Source organism: Lepidochelys kempii, chromosome 25, assembly GCF_965140265.1.
Source record: "Lepidochelys kempii isolate rLepKem1 chromosome 25, rLepKem1.hap2, whole genome shotgun sequence".
NCBI classification, from domain to species: Eukaryota; Metazoa; Chordata; order Testudines; family Cheloniidae; genus Lepidochelys; species Lepidochelys kempii.
In genome coordinates this window covers 13448511-13463791 of record NC_133280.1, presented here as the reverse complement: position 1 = coordinate 13463791, position 15281 = coordinate 13448511, and the positions used below count along the sequence as shown (strand labels likewise).

The window sequence follows — 15281 nt, the reverse complement described above, 5'->3', positions numbered from 1 at the left end:
GCGGGAGGCGGGCCCTCCCTAATGCCTCCTGAATGCACTGCTAATCCAACACGTAGTCCAGACTTGCCCCTAGCTGCCCCTCGGTGGCGCTCCCTCCCAGACCCCTCTGCAGCCCCCCTGCCTGCTTCCATCAGGGCACTGCCCAGCCTCTCGCCCGGGGAGAGTCAGGCCAATGCGGGGCTCCCCTGCTGCACCCCATCCCTTCTCCTCTGTTGTGTTTTTGGGGTAATTTATTTTTGCAAAATAAAATATGTCGCTGTGTTTTTAATTTAAGCCTTTCTCCCCCAGTTTGGCCAAGTGCCTGAGCCTGGACCATGCCTGGCATGTCCAGGGCCCTAGCTCTCTGCCAGCCACTTCTGGGCTGTTTAACTGCTGCTCTGCAGGGAAAGGAAGAATTCTGCGTCCACTGGAGCCCAGAATGTCAGTAATGAGCCAGCATCCAGCCAGGGCAAGCACCAGCTCCGGCCTTTACATCTGCAATGATCCCAGGGGGGTAGGGACCTTGCTCCTGCACCCCCAACCCCACATCCCTTCCCATGGAGCCAATGCGTTCTCTGCTCTCAGATACCCGGGGAAGCACCTTTCCACACAGCACTGGGGCCTTACCCAGGAACGCCCTGGCCAGCTCCTGCGTTTACAGATGCTCCCTGGGGAGCTTTAAGGCCCTCCACGCAAAGTGGGCATAGGTCTTAAAGCCTCATGCATCGGTGCTGTATGTGCCTCCCCCCCCCGACCCCAGCCAGCATCTCCCCGCCACTCAGGGCTCCTGCCTCACCATCACTCTACAGGAGCCCCTGGCTCAGGTGGGGCCTTGCACCCCAGTGATTCCGTGCCAGCCTCATCTCAGGGCTCCAGGGCGTGTCACCCACTGAGTCACAGCAGCAGGGTGGCAAGGAAGTAGGCAAGCCCCGCCCAGCTATCACCGGAACCAGGGGCTGAGGCCTCCTGACTCATGACACTGATGGCTCTCTGTTTGCAAAGCAGCGTTCCAACAGGCTCCCAGCCCGACCCGCTCTGGAAGGAGCGAAGGAGCGGGAGAGGCAGAAAGGGAAGCACTGGCCGGGGTAGAGCTCGGCAGAAGCCAGCGCTCTGGCCCCACTCCCTTATCTGGAGCTGTTTCCCGAAACAGGCGGCTTTATCTCCAGGAAAGGAGCTGGAAAGCCCCGGTCACAATTAACAGTGGCGGAAGGACTCGCTCCTTCCCCGCCAGCACACTCAACTCTCACCCCTAGACCCAAAGCGCTTGCCAAAGGGCAGCTCTGTCCCAGGACGACAAACCAACACGGGAACAGGCTGTGAAATCATGGCTAAGCGGGGTCTGCATCGCGGAGGTGGGGCCTGGTCGTCCCCGGTGGATTTTTTGAGGCATGTGCTGTGGCCTTGACAGGCCTAGAGGCTTTGTGCTACCAACAGCGTCTATTGTTTGCCTTCCACCCGGGACAGCTGGAGGATTCCAACCCCGAGTGTGAGAACGCATCAAGAAAGAACTAACGTCAAGTCGCCATGAGAAAGAGCGGGATGTGTGTCTGAAGTCTGGGACTCAAAGGCTGCTGAACAACTGCGCTTGGCTACTTGAGGCTGCAGGGTGCAGGAAGCAATAAGTGTTGACATTTCATAGCTCCAGCCACTCCAGAGATGGCTAACCAGGCTGCTGAAATGCGGCTGCTTCTGGGATGCTGTTGAGAGCGGATTCAGAGCATGGTGCTGGGCACTAGCAGGAAATGGGTCCTGAGGGTGAGATCTAGCAAGGTGTGGAATAGCCTCGGAAGGGATGGGCTGGCCCATGGCCCTGGGGAATACACGGCAAAGGGAACCATCCTGTCCAGGGCAGGAGGATGCGGTAGCTGGGATCTGTTAGGCTTCCCATTGCAAAGCAGCCTGGGGCACTGGGGTTGTGAGTGTCCGGCAGAGAAAGCCCTTGAAACAATGTGGCCAGCTCTCGTGATCTTAACCTGAGTCTCACAATACCAGGTGCTTTCCTTGAAGCCCCAGTTCTTGGAGTCAGGTGATTTCATCAGACTCTGAGCTTGCATTTAAATCCCTTGCACGTTTCTCGCCTGCCAGGCTGCCCAGAAAGCTTGAAAAGGTGACACCCAGAGACTCAACAGCCAGGAGGCAAAGAAACCCAGCCCCACGTTGTGAATTAAAAAAAAAATCTTGTGATCTTTAAACTAATCTGAGATGGGGGGGAGGGAGTGATAAAGCCTGGGGATGTGTGATAATGCACAGCCACGCCCACCTGCTCACAGGTACACACGTGAAGGCTCATGAGTGCATATACAAACACGCCTGTGCACGCCCCCACACACAGATGTGCATGTATGCACACACATATACACGTGCGCGCACAGGTATCGCCCCCTCCCACCCCTTCTTTCTCGGGCTCCGGCTGCAGCTTGAAATAATTCCCACTCCAGATCCCAGAGATGGCACCCAGGGCTGAGCGCAGGCTCCTGATGGCAGGTCGCCTGGCCACGAACCTGTGAGTGAAGCAGAAGATTTTATGCCGGGCTGTGTATTTTGAGGCCTCCATGGAACATCCACCAGCATTTCTGGGGGCCTCTCGTCCCCATGGAAAACACCCAGCCGGCCCGAGGACACCTCACAGCTGGAGTGGGGTGCCCCCTGCGGGCTGTTTGGAATCTGACCGGCACCACAAGGACCACAGAGTTGGGCTCGGTCTGGGGGGCTCCGGGGCTGGAGCAATGTGTGTCTGACAGACTCCAGGCACGGGGGTTTCATCTTTCCGTCCTTCTCCCACGTGAACCCTCCACCACCAGCAGAATCAAAGAGGAAACGAGACGGCGTTGTCCAGTCTCCCCAGGACTCACAGATGGTGTAAGGAGCAAATCCACTTGTGACAATATTTGCAGCGAGCATGCACCATCCCAGGAGCTCAGCCATTAACGCAGCCCCACAGTCCCTCTGGGGGGGTAGACTGACCCTGCTTTCCACATGGGGAAACTGAGGCACAGAGTGGGGAAGTGACTTGGCCACAGCAATACAGTGAGTCCGTGACACAGCTGGGGACAGAACTCAGAGTCCTGACTCACCGTCGCCAACTACTAGCCCCTTATGTCTTAATTTCTGGTTTAGGTCAGAAGTAAAATGACTTTGTCGGGTCGTTACCCAGCCCAGCATGGACATTTGATCGTAGCAGGGGAAACACCCCAGCAATTGGCATGGCCGGCAGCTGCTGCTGACGAACCCCAGGGCTGGAGTGGGGGGTGGGGGTGGGACTGAGGGGCAGCGGCAGAACTGCAGGGAGGGGCTCCACACTGGAATAGGTCCCCGGGGGTCAGGATCGAGGGGCGTTGGCAGGGCTGTGGGAGGTGACCCAAGCCTGGAATAGCTGCAGGGCCTGCGGGTCAGGATCGAGGGGCGTTGGCAGGGCTGTGGGGGGTGACCCAAGGCTGGAATAGCTGCAGGGCCTGCGGGTCAGGATCGAGGGGCGTTGGCAGGGCTGTGGGGGGTGACCCAAGGCTGGAATAGCTGCAGGGCCTGCGGGTCAGGGTCGAGGGGCGTTGGCAGGGCTGTGGGGGGTGACCCAAGGCTGGAATAGCTGCAGGGCCTGCTGGTCAGGATCGAGGGGCGTTGGCAGGGCTGTGCGGGGTGACCCAAGGCTGGAATAGCTGCAGGGCCTGCGGGTCAGGATCGAGGGGCGTTGGCAGGGCTGTGGGGGGTGACCCAAGCCTGGAATAGCTGCAGGGCCTGCGGGTCAGGATCGAGGGGCGTTGGCAGGGCTGTGGGGGGTGACCCAAGGCTGGAATAGCTGCAGGGCCTGCGGGTCAGGATCGAGGGGCGTTGGCAGGGCTGTGGGGGGTGACCCAAGGCTGGAATAGCTGCAGGGCCTGCGGGTCAGGATTGAGGGGCGTTGGCAGGGCTGTGGGGGGTGACCCAAGGCTGGAATAGCTGCAGGGCCTGCGGGTCAGGGTCGAGGGGCGTTGGCAGGGCTGTGGGGGGTGACCCAAGGCTGGAATAGCTGCAGGGCCTGCGGGTCAGGGTCGAGGGGCGTTGGCAGGGCTGTGGGGGGTGACCCAAGGCTGGAATAGCTGCAGGGCCTGCGGGTCAGGGTCGAGGGGCGTTGGCAGGGCTGTGGGGGGTGACCCAAGGCTGGAATAGCTGCAGGGCCTGCGGGTCAGGGTCGAGGGGCGTTGGCAGGGCTGTGGGGGGTGACCCAAGGCTGGAATAGCTGCAGGGCCTGCGGGTCAGGATCGAGGGGCGTTGGCAGGGCTGTGGGGGGTGACCCAAGGCTGGAATAGCTGCAGGGCCTGCGGGTCAGGATCGAGGGGCGTTGGCAGGGCTGTGGGGGGTGACCCAAGGCTGGAATAGCTGCAGGGCCTGCGGGTCAGGGTCGAGGGGCGTTGGCAGGGCTGTGGGGGGTGACCCAAGGCTGGAATAGCTGCAGGGCCTGCGGGTCAGGATCGAGGGGCGTTGGCAGGGCTGTGGGGGGTGACCCAAGGCTGGAATAGCTGCAGGGCCTGCGGGTCAGGGTCGAGGGGCGTTGGCAGGGCGAGGGAACTGGAATAGCGCTGGAAGCCGCAGGCCAGGAATGAGAGACCTCCTGAGACCTGTGTGGGTGAAGTTTGTAAGCACCTGCCTACCTAGTGCCCCGGCCAGTGCTATTAACCCCTCACGTTCCGGAGCCTTAGCATGCACCCGTTAGAAAGCTGGGGTACGTTATTCGTTTCGGGCTTGAATGCTTGAGTCTCCGGCTCTGTGTGTTAGAATGATTTTTTTTTTTTTTTTTAAAGCTCCCGTCCCTTTAAATGCACCCAGCTTACCTGCAAACCCAGCTGGGCTGTGTTACTAACCAGCCCTGCCAATAAAACAGTGCCCTGGGGGCTTTTATTCTATGACCCTTCTTCCTGATGTGCTGTGGTCTCTAGGCCAGGTGAGTGTTACCAGTTCTGGGCTGGGCCTTTTCAGGCCTCAGAGAGACTTGAACAAAATCCCGGTTCTCCTGGAACCAGGACCCCCCGTTTGTTGTAACGGGCAGCTGGTTTTCTGAAGCGCCCATTGCTGTATTGCCTGGTGCCAGTTACAGAAAGAGGGAAGAGGTGTTGGTCTCTTTATTTGAGCAGACAAGGCTCCCCCCAGTCTCTGGGCTATGCTTACACCCTGAGGATGAACCGAGCTAGGGAGAGGAGGTGGCTTGATGGGGATCCCTCCTGTGTTGCACCATGATGTCCCCCTGGCCCTGCTGCTGAGGCCTGGCTCCCTGCCCCCTGTGCAGGGGGTTCACGCCTGGGCCAAGCGGCCGCTTTGAACTTGTGGCGATCCCTGCACCTGGGGCAGGTGGCTGGCAAGCCAAAGCCCTGGTCACGCCCATGGGGGATGCTGGAGCAGATGTGGCTGCTAGGGAGGGCCAGGTACTAAAGTAACTGTAATGTTCATCTCAGCTGGGGCTGTGTGACCCCTTCTGTCTGGGGCAGGCCTGGCAGTGACAGGGCAGCCATGACGCCTCTGCCTCGCCATCACCGGAGCCGTGGGCCCCCCCTGCCTGGGAGCGAGCCTGCCCCTGGCCAGAAGGCGATTTGGGCTGTGTTCATTCAGTGGCCTCTCGGCTGCGGCTCCCAGCCAGGGCCCTGGCTATAGCCGTGTCCGCGCCGCCTGGCTGGCGGCTCTCTCCTGCCCGGCCTGGGTTGGGGCTGTTGTAGAGTGGGGGATGGACCGATTTCACTTCCTCTGGGGGTCCTGGCCCCTTTCTCCCCCTAAATGGCTCCAAAGGCACTTGCTAGGTGCCCCGCTGGCTGGGCCTGCTCCTCTCCAAGCGCCTCTGTCTCTGGGGGTGACTCACTCTCCCACCCCCCCAAGCTCTGCTGCCGGCCCTGGGCGCAGCTAAGGCCTTGATCCCTCGGGCGAGTCGCTCGTGAGGGCCTTTCTATGGAGGGGAATAGAGGGGTGTTTCCCCCAAAAGCGTTAGCCTCACGTAGGGGGGGAATTCCCACCCCCCGACATCCCTGGAGCCAGTTTAACAATTCACTGCGTGTGCTGGGGGTTGCACTTTCCTCTGAAGCATCTGGTTCTGGCCGCTGTCGGAGATGGGTCCCAGGTCTGATCCGGTCTGGCAGCTCCAACGCTGAGGGTCAGTCGCTGTTTGCGATGTGCTTTGAGATCCCCGGGGCGCTGATGCTGGAGAAGGGGCTGAGCCTTCTTGAGTCTCTTACTGCTGACCGCTAACCACGCAGGGTGGGTTGTTTGAAGGGTCTGGGTGGTTCTGTCTCCTCCACCGTCCCCAGCTGCCCGTCCGCACCATGATGCTGCGCTCGGGTAAGATCACGCCCCGGGTGAAGAAGCCCTTCAGCCCCAGAGAGACCAGTAGCGATGTGGAGGATCTGGGACCCCCAGTTCGGAAGGCGAGTGCCCCCAGAGGGGGGAAGAGCCAGGGGAGAGGCTGGCGAGAGGATGGCCCTACAGGTGAGGGGGCTCAGGCTGGGGAGGGTGGTGTCCCAGAGCGCTCCCCCCCCACCCCATTGGCATTGTGTGCCCAGCACCTTGCAGAGCTGATGCCTTGTGCTGACTCTTCTGTGGGTCCCCCCTCCCCATTCCACCTCCTACGGACTGTAACCGCCTGCCCCCTTTGCCTCCCGCAGAGCCCGTGTCCCCGCTGACGGGAAGGGCCCTGAAGGTGCATTTCGAACCGTGCCCATCCAGCCCAGCAAGCAAGGCGGCTTCCCTCCAGGGCCCACCCCTGGGTGTCGTCTGCTTCTCTCCCCTGGGCACGGAGGGTAAGTGGGGCTGGCTGAATTGCTGGGCCCCTGATGACCAGGCGCTTCCGTGCCCTGCCTCGGGGCTGGGTGTGAGGCCGGCTGCCCCCAGCGAGGGTGCTTGGGCACTGCCTGCCCTCCAGGAGCCCTCCGGCAGCAGCTGAGTGTGGGGAGGCCCAGGGTTCGGTCTGGGGGGTCACTGTCGGCGACTCTGGGGATTGTGTTTGTGCTGCATGGACATCAACTGGACTGGGTCCCCTCAGCCCCAGCCTGCAGGCTCTGGGTGCTGCCCCATTGGTTGCCCCAAAGTCCTAGTTTGTCCCCATTGAAACTTAGGGCCATCTTGAAGCCAGGCTTTTGTCCCTACAGAGCCAGAGAGCCCTCGGGGGCAGAGAGGGAAGCCCGGGGCTCAGCCTACGGGTGGAGTTGTGTACTTCGGGAACCTCCCATCGGATGAGCCAGAGGAAACCAGTATCTTGAGCCCGTGAGTACGGCGCTCCCTGGGATGCGGGGGGTGGCTGTACCCCTGAAGCTCCAATCCCCTTTCTCTGCTTCCCCACCCATCCAGCTTCATCCACAAGGCCCTGCCCCCCAGGTCCAGCCAGAAGCCCCCCAGGAAAGAAACTCCCATCAAGACCCGCAGCACCCCTGAGAGCACGCTGGTCCTGGAGCTGGTGAGCTAGGGGGTGTCTGTGCAGGGATCACAAAGGAGCCAAATCCCCACCGTGGGCCTGGCGCCACCGTACAGTGCATCGTGGCTGCTGTGCCAGCTCGAGGTGCTGCTGGGGTGGGGGCCTCGCGTGTGGGGAGGGCGCTAAAAGCAGCTCCGCACTCCCTGCTTGTAGGAGGGGACCCTGGTCTGCTGCTCCCTGACCTCCAGCCGGGACGCCGACTGCACCTTCCTCACAGACTTCCAGGGGGATGCTTATCGGGTTAGTGCCTGGCAGGGGCTGCTGAGCAGCCTGGGGTGTGATTGGGGCAAGGTGGGGGGGGAGCTGGGGGGGGGGGGGGGCTCCTTGCCCTTGGAGGTGGCAGCAAGGAAAGAAGTGGGGAGATCGGCCCTGCCCCCGATCCGCCCACTAGATGGGGCTCGAGAGCCGTGTTCACCTGGCCTCCCTGCCTCGGTCCTTTCCCGCAGCCCTCCCGTGCCAATCGGGCTCCGGGGCCTTCCCCAGCCGGTGGGCAGTGCGGGGAGAGCAGTCCCTTCCCGTCTGCAGTTGCAGTAGCTAAAATCCAAACCGCAAGCACCACTGATCCTCCTGCTTCAGGGCACAAGCCAAGCCTGCATGGGGGTCAGGAAGGAGTGGGCTTACCCTGCATGCCAAGGGACTGGGCCATCCCCCGGAGCCAGCGGCTCCTGGGGACCAGATCCGCAGCTCGATGGGCCTTTGAGCTGACTTGCTGCCCCCTCTGTCTCTGGTGCTGAATGAGAAGCCCTTGCTGGAGGGGTTTTTTGTTTTGTTTGGGTGGGGCGGGGGTTGCGGTGCAGGGGATGGAGGCTGGACCCATTAATACAGATCCCTGCTTCCTGCCCCCTGGTTTCCTTGAGGTTTACATGAAGCTGCGCCCCCACGTGCAGGAGTTCCTGGAAACTCTCTCCAAAGCCTATGAGGTACCTGCTGGGCCCCTGGCCTCCCTCTCCCACAGCCAGGGCACTGCACGGATGTGCTGGGGGTGGGGACACTGCACCACGCCAGGAGGTGTAAGGGAGTAACGATGCTCGCTGTGTGGGAGGAAGGGATGTGCTGGGACATCTGCGATAGGGAGAGGACCCAGCTGCAGAATCCAGATCCAAAGCCAGGCTTGAATTTGGAGGTCCGTGGGCTTGTCTGGGTGGGTGGTGAGGGGAGGCCAGCTGGGGGCTCCTCTCTGGACTGAAGAGATCTCTGGAATCACTGGGTCCCAGGGTCAACCCCCTCTCTGCCACTGACTCCCTGTGTGACCACATCCGTTCATCTCCCTGTTCCTCCGGCTCCGCATTGGTCACAGCCGGTGATGCTCCTGGGAGAGGAGGGTTGTGGATATGGGGGTGGGGGGTGAGTGGGGCTAACGCCATTTGTGTCTGGGAGCTGCTCAGACACGACCATGGGGGAGCTGCTCCCAAGCCCTGCTTGCATGTTCTTCCCCCAGATCTTTATCTTCACTACTGCAAAGCAGGACTACACAGAGAAGATCCTGGATGTCCTGGACCCTCAGAAGAAGCTGATCAGGTGACTGTCCCAGGCAAGAGGTGCAGGTCTCCTCCCTGCCCCCGCTCAGACTCTTATCCTGCCCTGGCCTCTCCCCCCCCAGGCACCGCCTCTATCAGCAGGACTGTCTCTGCCTGCAGGGTTACTACGTGAAGGACCTTTCCATCCTGGAGAGAGACCTGGCCAGGACAGTGGCCCTGGATGATTCCCTCCAAGGGTTCCCTTACCAGGTAACTGGGGGGTGTTGGATGCAGCTAGCATGGCTCTGCCTGCACAGGCTGGGGGTGAGCTCTCCGAAGGCAGTGTGACCCTCTGCCTGCTCACCCCCATCTGGTGCCATGCAGCGGGTCAGAGGTCTCTTTCCCCAGCTCCCCACCTCCTTTGGGGAGAGGGGAGTCGTGTGTTACGGGGCATAGGTGAGACGTGCTTCCCGTCAAAAGCATAAGAGGGTCATTTGAGCCCCTTTCATCCCCAAGGTTCCTATGGTGCTTTGCAAACAGTCGCACTCCCCTGCTGCTGGAATGCAGCTGCTTCTGGGGTGTGATGCAGCAGCTAAACAATACCCAGCAAGGCTAGGCTGCTGAAGGTAAGACTTGCCCCATGTACGATTGCCCCAGCATCCTGGCTGGATTCTACACTCTGCCTCTCTGGCTTTCTCCTGAAAGCAAGTGCCACCCCAAGTGCCAGGGGCATTAGAGACCACAAGAGGTTGGGTCCTTTAGTCTCATCCTAAAGACCAGTGTCTCCCATGCTTGATCCTAACCCTGCACCCTTCCCTGCTGAAGTCCTGCTGGGGGTGTTTGCCTGTATATGCCATGCCTGACCATCAGTGGGGATAAACACAAGAGGAAGCAGGATTTTGGAGAGGGGTTCCCACCCACTCTAGCTCTGCAGAGTATGAGGAGTCCAGAGAAGTCAATAGCAAGAGGCCAGTGTGGCTCCATCAGAAGCTCTTTAATAACCTGAAAACCAAAAAGGAATCCTACAAAGAGTGGAAAAGTGGATGAATGGTTGAAGAGGTGTCCAGACAAATCACACATGTGGGGATGAAGTGCAAAAGGCTAATTCCCAAACTGCATTATGCCTCGCAAGGGACATATGCGGTTCTATAAAAGACAAAGGAAAGCACAGCCCACTTAGTGGGGAGGCAGAGCTAATAAGGGATGACCTCAAGAAGCTGGAGGTGTTTGTTTAATGCCTGTTTTGTTCCTTTCTTGGCTAGAAAGGTGAGTTGTGATCAGATGGTTAACGCTATGCAATTAACAAACCAACAACGAAGGGGAAGGAATACAAGTCACATGGGGAAAGAGCAGGCTAAAGAATAGGTAGCTACATTCACGTTGGCAGGGCCTGACAAAATTCACTCTAGGTTCCTTAAAGAACCAGCTGAAGCAATCTGAGACGTGTTAGCAATTCTCTCTGGGGACTCCTGGAGGATGGGCAAGATCTTGGAGGACTGGTGTACAAAGAGGACCAAAGAAGTTCTAGACCACTCCGCCTCACTTCACTCCCCAGAAAGATACCGCAACCAAATTCTAACCACTCCGTTTGTGAGCACATGGAGGATAATAGCCAGCCTGGATCTGTCCAGAACAAATCCTGCCAAACCAACCTACTGTTCTCCTTTAACCCCCTTTGGGGTTACGGCCTAGTGGGTGGGGGGGGGTGCGTCTTTTTAAAAAAGGCTTTTGACCATCTCACCTGAAACTCTCAAACCCGGGAAATGCAATTGAGAGGAAATTGCTAATGGTTGGGGTGCAACTGATACCCGAGTTGTTATCAATGACTCACTGCCCAAGGGGGAGGGTGTATCTAATGGGTCCTGCAAGGCTTCAAAGGGCAATGGTGGAATCCCCATCAGTGCAGGTTTAACTGGTTAGACAAACACCCCTTGGGGATGGTTTAGGTTGACTTTGTCCCCCCTCAGTGCAGGGGGGTTAGACTTGACCTCTTGAAGGGAGGGATAGCTCAGTGGTTTGAGCATTGGCCCGCTAAACCCAGGATTGTGAGTTTAATCCTTCAGGGGGCCATTTAGGGATCTGGGGCCAAAATTGGGGATTGGCCCTGCTTTGAGCAGGGGGTTGGACTAGATACCTCCTGAGGTCCCTTCCAACCCTGATATTATATGATTGAGGTTCCTTCTAGCCCTGCACCTCTAGGAGTCTACACTTTCTCCCCACTCTTGCCCCTGGATTTCTAATCTCTCCACATTCCCCTGGCTAACTGCTGGCTGGCGGGGCTGCCTGGTTCTTGCACAGCCAACACTCCTTCCCTTTCTGCAGATTTCCAACTGGATCCCGATCCCCGGCTGGCTGGGGGACCGCCAGGACGAGGAGTTGCTACGCGTTCTCCCACTGCTGGGGAAGCTTAGCCAAGTGGTAAGGAGACCAGCACGCTGAGCCAGCTCGGTCACTATCCCCCTAACCCGGCTGACCAAGGGGCTGGATGGGATCTCGCCCGTTCTTGCCTTTCATGGGCATTGCCCCTCCTCAGGGCTCAGATGTGCCCTGTTTCTATGGAGACAGGCCCCGAGCTGAGCAGTGACATGGTTCCTAGTGCCACTCCACAGTGCTAATCTAGGGTTATTGATCTGTCAGTAAAGTGGCCGGATCAGCTCCTCTTACCCTCAGGAGTCAGTGGTGCTGATCATCTGTTTAGGAAATAATGCCCCTGTAACACAATGGCAGAACATGCCACATCTCTCCCCCCCCCCGCCCCCGAACAGGGGCTGCTCCACTGAAGGAACAGAGCCTGTTGGCAGAGTTACTTGAGCAGTAGTGGGAGGTCTGTGTTGCAGTGCTGGAGGTCCCAGTCTCCGACTCCCCTGCCATGTGGGGGATCCTTGTGAGTGTTGCACACCCCACCTGCTGTGCCCCACTTGTGATGAAAGAGGGGCTGGGGCTGAGCCCCGGCCCAAACGAAGCACTGCCCACCTGAGCTGTCCCCTTTGAAATCCCTCTCCCATAGGGTGATGTCCGCACTGAAATCCGGAGGAAATACCGTCTCTGCAAGCTACTGGCTGTAGACTGATGTCTGCCCAGGGACTAAGTGTAGAGGGGAAAAGCCTTCCTAGAAGTCTGTCCTGATGGGCTGCTCTCAAAGGTCCCAGGCACAAAGCTTGCGGCAAGGCAAACGTTCACTCTTCTCCTACCTACTCTCTCCTTCACATACACCCCGCTGGGAAAACTGAGCTTGGCAACCTAATGTGAGCACAGAGGGCAGCTTTCTAAAGGGGAAATCCAAGTCTGACCCCCAACTTTCAAGAGTTACAGTTCAGAAGTTACTAGTGCCTTTGAGTATCTCAGTTTTGGGGGGGTCCAACTTGAGAACCTCTTAAAGAGGGCTGGGTTGTTTTTTACCCATCCTCTGACAAATCAGGCCCCTTAAATCAGATGGGTACCTGGACTCATAAGTTTATTAAGAAAATCTTGGTGTGTATATTAACCCAAAAAAAGACTCTTCGAAAACTTCCCCTTTACTTAGTGCTCTTCAAACTAGGAGGAGACAAAGGAAGCTTCCCTCTGCAAAGCAACAACTTCCCTGCAGACCTTTGCAACCCAAGAATTGCAGCAAGGTCCCAGTGTTTGAGAACCTGAGTGAAACAGACTAGAAACAAAAGTTGAAACTGACCGGCCTCTGAGCTGAGAGAAATACAAATGGCTGAAGGTAAACTCCACTTAAATTCTGTTGTCATCTTTGTATTAAGCTGGGCTGTTTGTATTGGCTTTGAAACTGGTGTCCTTAGAACAGTTTTTAAAAAAACAACCTTTGAGACAATTTGTTCAGCCAGAGGACTGCATTTAAGGCTTGTTGTTCCAGAGTGGCTACAGTCTAGTATCTCTGAGTGTGTGCTGGGCCCAGGGCAATGGTCGCTGGCTTGTGCAGCTCTGCCCACTGCTAAGATTTCTCTAGTGGTGCATTCACACCTGCCTCTTGTCTTTGTAGCTCACCTCCTGAATTCTTCCAACTCAGCACTTCCTCCCCCTGCCTCAAAACAACTCAAGGCCTCCCTCTTCTCCCAGGGTGGGTCAGTGGAGAGCAAACCAGGCTCTCCCTGTAGCCACTCCGGGGGCTGATTGAGTGTGGGTGGGCCCTGATGGGAGAGGAATTTGCAGCCAGCCTTAGCTTTCAGTTTTCAATCTGTGTGCCCCTGTCTTGCCAACATGCCCCCCCATGCTGGGAACTGAGCCACTTGGGTTAGCAGGCTGGCACAGGGAACCCTGGGAGCTTGGCACTCTCTGATCACATAGTCTGGGTTCTGCAGTGAGCCACGGGCACTTCAAAGCCATAACAGCAGCTAGTGCTGTGTTCAGCAAGGCCATCCCCAAGGCCAAGGAGCTGGGGTGGGTCAGCAGTTGACCACCCAACTCAGCTGGGCCAAGGAGCTCTTTCCAGGCCAAATATTGGTATTCTTCCCTCCCTGCCCCCCAGACACCTCCCTCATGATCATCCATGTGCAAGGCTGGTGTGTAACCCTTGTGCCTGGCTCTGCCAAGTCTGGGGTGGAGTTAGAGAGAGATTTTTGTGTGTTGGGCCCTCTCCATGTTTTTAAGGGCCGTGGGCTGAGATTCCCAGCTGGACTCTTATAATTTTGTTTTGAAAAGTTCATTATTTGTAACCTTGTTTGTTTAATAAAAAAACCACCATCAACTACTCATCTCTGCTGTGCTGCTCCCCTCTCCTCCTACCCCTCCCCCAGCTGCCTGCTTTACTGCAAATGGCCTGACACAGACTCAGTCCTAGTCACCAGAACACATGCCAGAGGGAAACTCTCTTCACTGCTGGTGACAAAGGGCTGCTGGCTTGGCGGCAGCCCCAGCCATGTAAGGTTCTAGATCTGGGGTAGCCCCCAGAGGGTGGCAGTCGTACAGCAGGGACAAACTGCCCTGCTTCTGAGCCGGGGCAGCCAGACAAGGGAAGCCCCACCTGTCTCCCTTGGGTGTCTGTCTAGGTGCAGCCATAAGCTCCCTGGCTGCTGCTCACTGAATAGGCACAAGTTTCCCCTATAGGTGCAGCCTTGGGCTGGAGCTATTCCCACTGCAGACCCTCTCCAGCCCCCCGTGGGGTGCTCTGTCTGGGCTACATGAAGGTTCATGAGCCAGCCACACTGGGTCTCTGAGCTCAGGCAGGGGGTCATGCTGCTAGACCCAGGTTCAGTCCCCACAGCTAATGCCCCTGCCTCAGGCTGGGGGGTCTGGGAAGAGTGGGTTACTGAGCCAGCCTTTCCCTTCTGGAGGAGATTAGACTGTGACCTAGCTGCTTTCTCCAGCCACTGGGAAATGGGGGGGGGGGCATCCTGCCCCAGGAGCTGAGGGGGGTCACAGCAGTGGGGTCAGTGTGTGTGTGTGGGGGGGGGCACCAGAAATCCCACCAGCCAGTCTCTTTCCTCCACATGCACAAGGGGCTGCAAACCCCAGTAGCCAGAGGCGGGAAGCCTGGGTCCAGTTCAGCAGCTGCCCAGCCTAGCCCTGTGGCCAATAGCAGTCTGGGTGCATAACCCTGCCTCTGCCACCCCTGTAGAATCCAGCCGGATCCCCTCACCAGCTTGTGTAACTCTATCCTCAGCGCCCCCCGCCCCGTGCCTTCTGCTGGGCTCTCAACACTGAGCACATGGCTGCTGCTGAACAAAGGGCCCTGTTGTCAGAGAAGCCCTTAGATCACCCCATCCTGGAGGATTTCAGCCCAGCTCTCAAAGCTATTATGGGGGGTGGGGGGAGAACCAGTAACCACCAATTGTACTGCTCTCCCCCAACAGGGCCCCACAGTGAGAGAAATCCCAACTGCACAGGGGCCATGCTTCCTGCAGGAGGCTGCTATCGGCTCCACCCCAGTGCAGTGCGACACCCACTTTGGAGCCAGGAGTGCTTTAACCTCCCATACAACCAGGACAGGGCTGGGGAGCTGGGTTCTGTTCCCTGGCCGGCAGTGGGAAGAGGGGTTAGAGCTAGGGATGGGGCCTGGATTCTCTACCCCTGACTGGCTGGGTGGGGGGCATGAGCAAGTCCCTTCCTCTCTGTGCTTTGGTCTCCCCAGCTAGAGTGTGCTCCCCGCTGGAGTCCTGCTGTTAGAGGAAGGTGGCAATGAGCGAGGTGGCTCTGAATTAGGCAGAGGGGCAGCTGCAGGAACCATGCTCCCATCCTGTGAGACGGATGGGCATGAGGGGTTAAGATTCAGGAGACCTGGGTTTGATTTCTGGCCCTGCCACAGCCTCTGTGGTGGAGTTTACTTGGGCAAGTCACTCCATCTGTGCCTCAGTTTTCCCATCTGTAAAACAGAGACGGTAAGCCTGGCCCATGGTGCTTTGAGATCTAGGGATGGAACATGCCATGCAAGTTAAGATCTGGGCTGGGACCGGAAGGCGCTGCACAGAGAGAACCAGCTT

The 15281-nt window shown here is 58.3% G+C and overlaps 1 long non-coding RNA gene across 1 annotated transcript; it reads left to right on the top strand.

Moving 5' to 3' along the window:
- Positions 1-8835: 8835 nt before the first annotated feature.
- On the top strand, positions 8836-11240 carry LOC140903302 (uncharacterized). The gene is made up of 3 exons (XR_012156211.1): positions 8836-8920; positions 9003-9129; positions 11182-11240. It is a non-coding gene; the product is annotated as an uncharacterized lncRNA (long non-coding RNA).
- The last annotated feature ends 4041 nt before the right edge of the window (positions 11241-15281 follow it).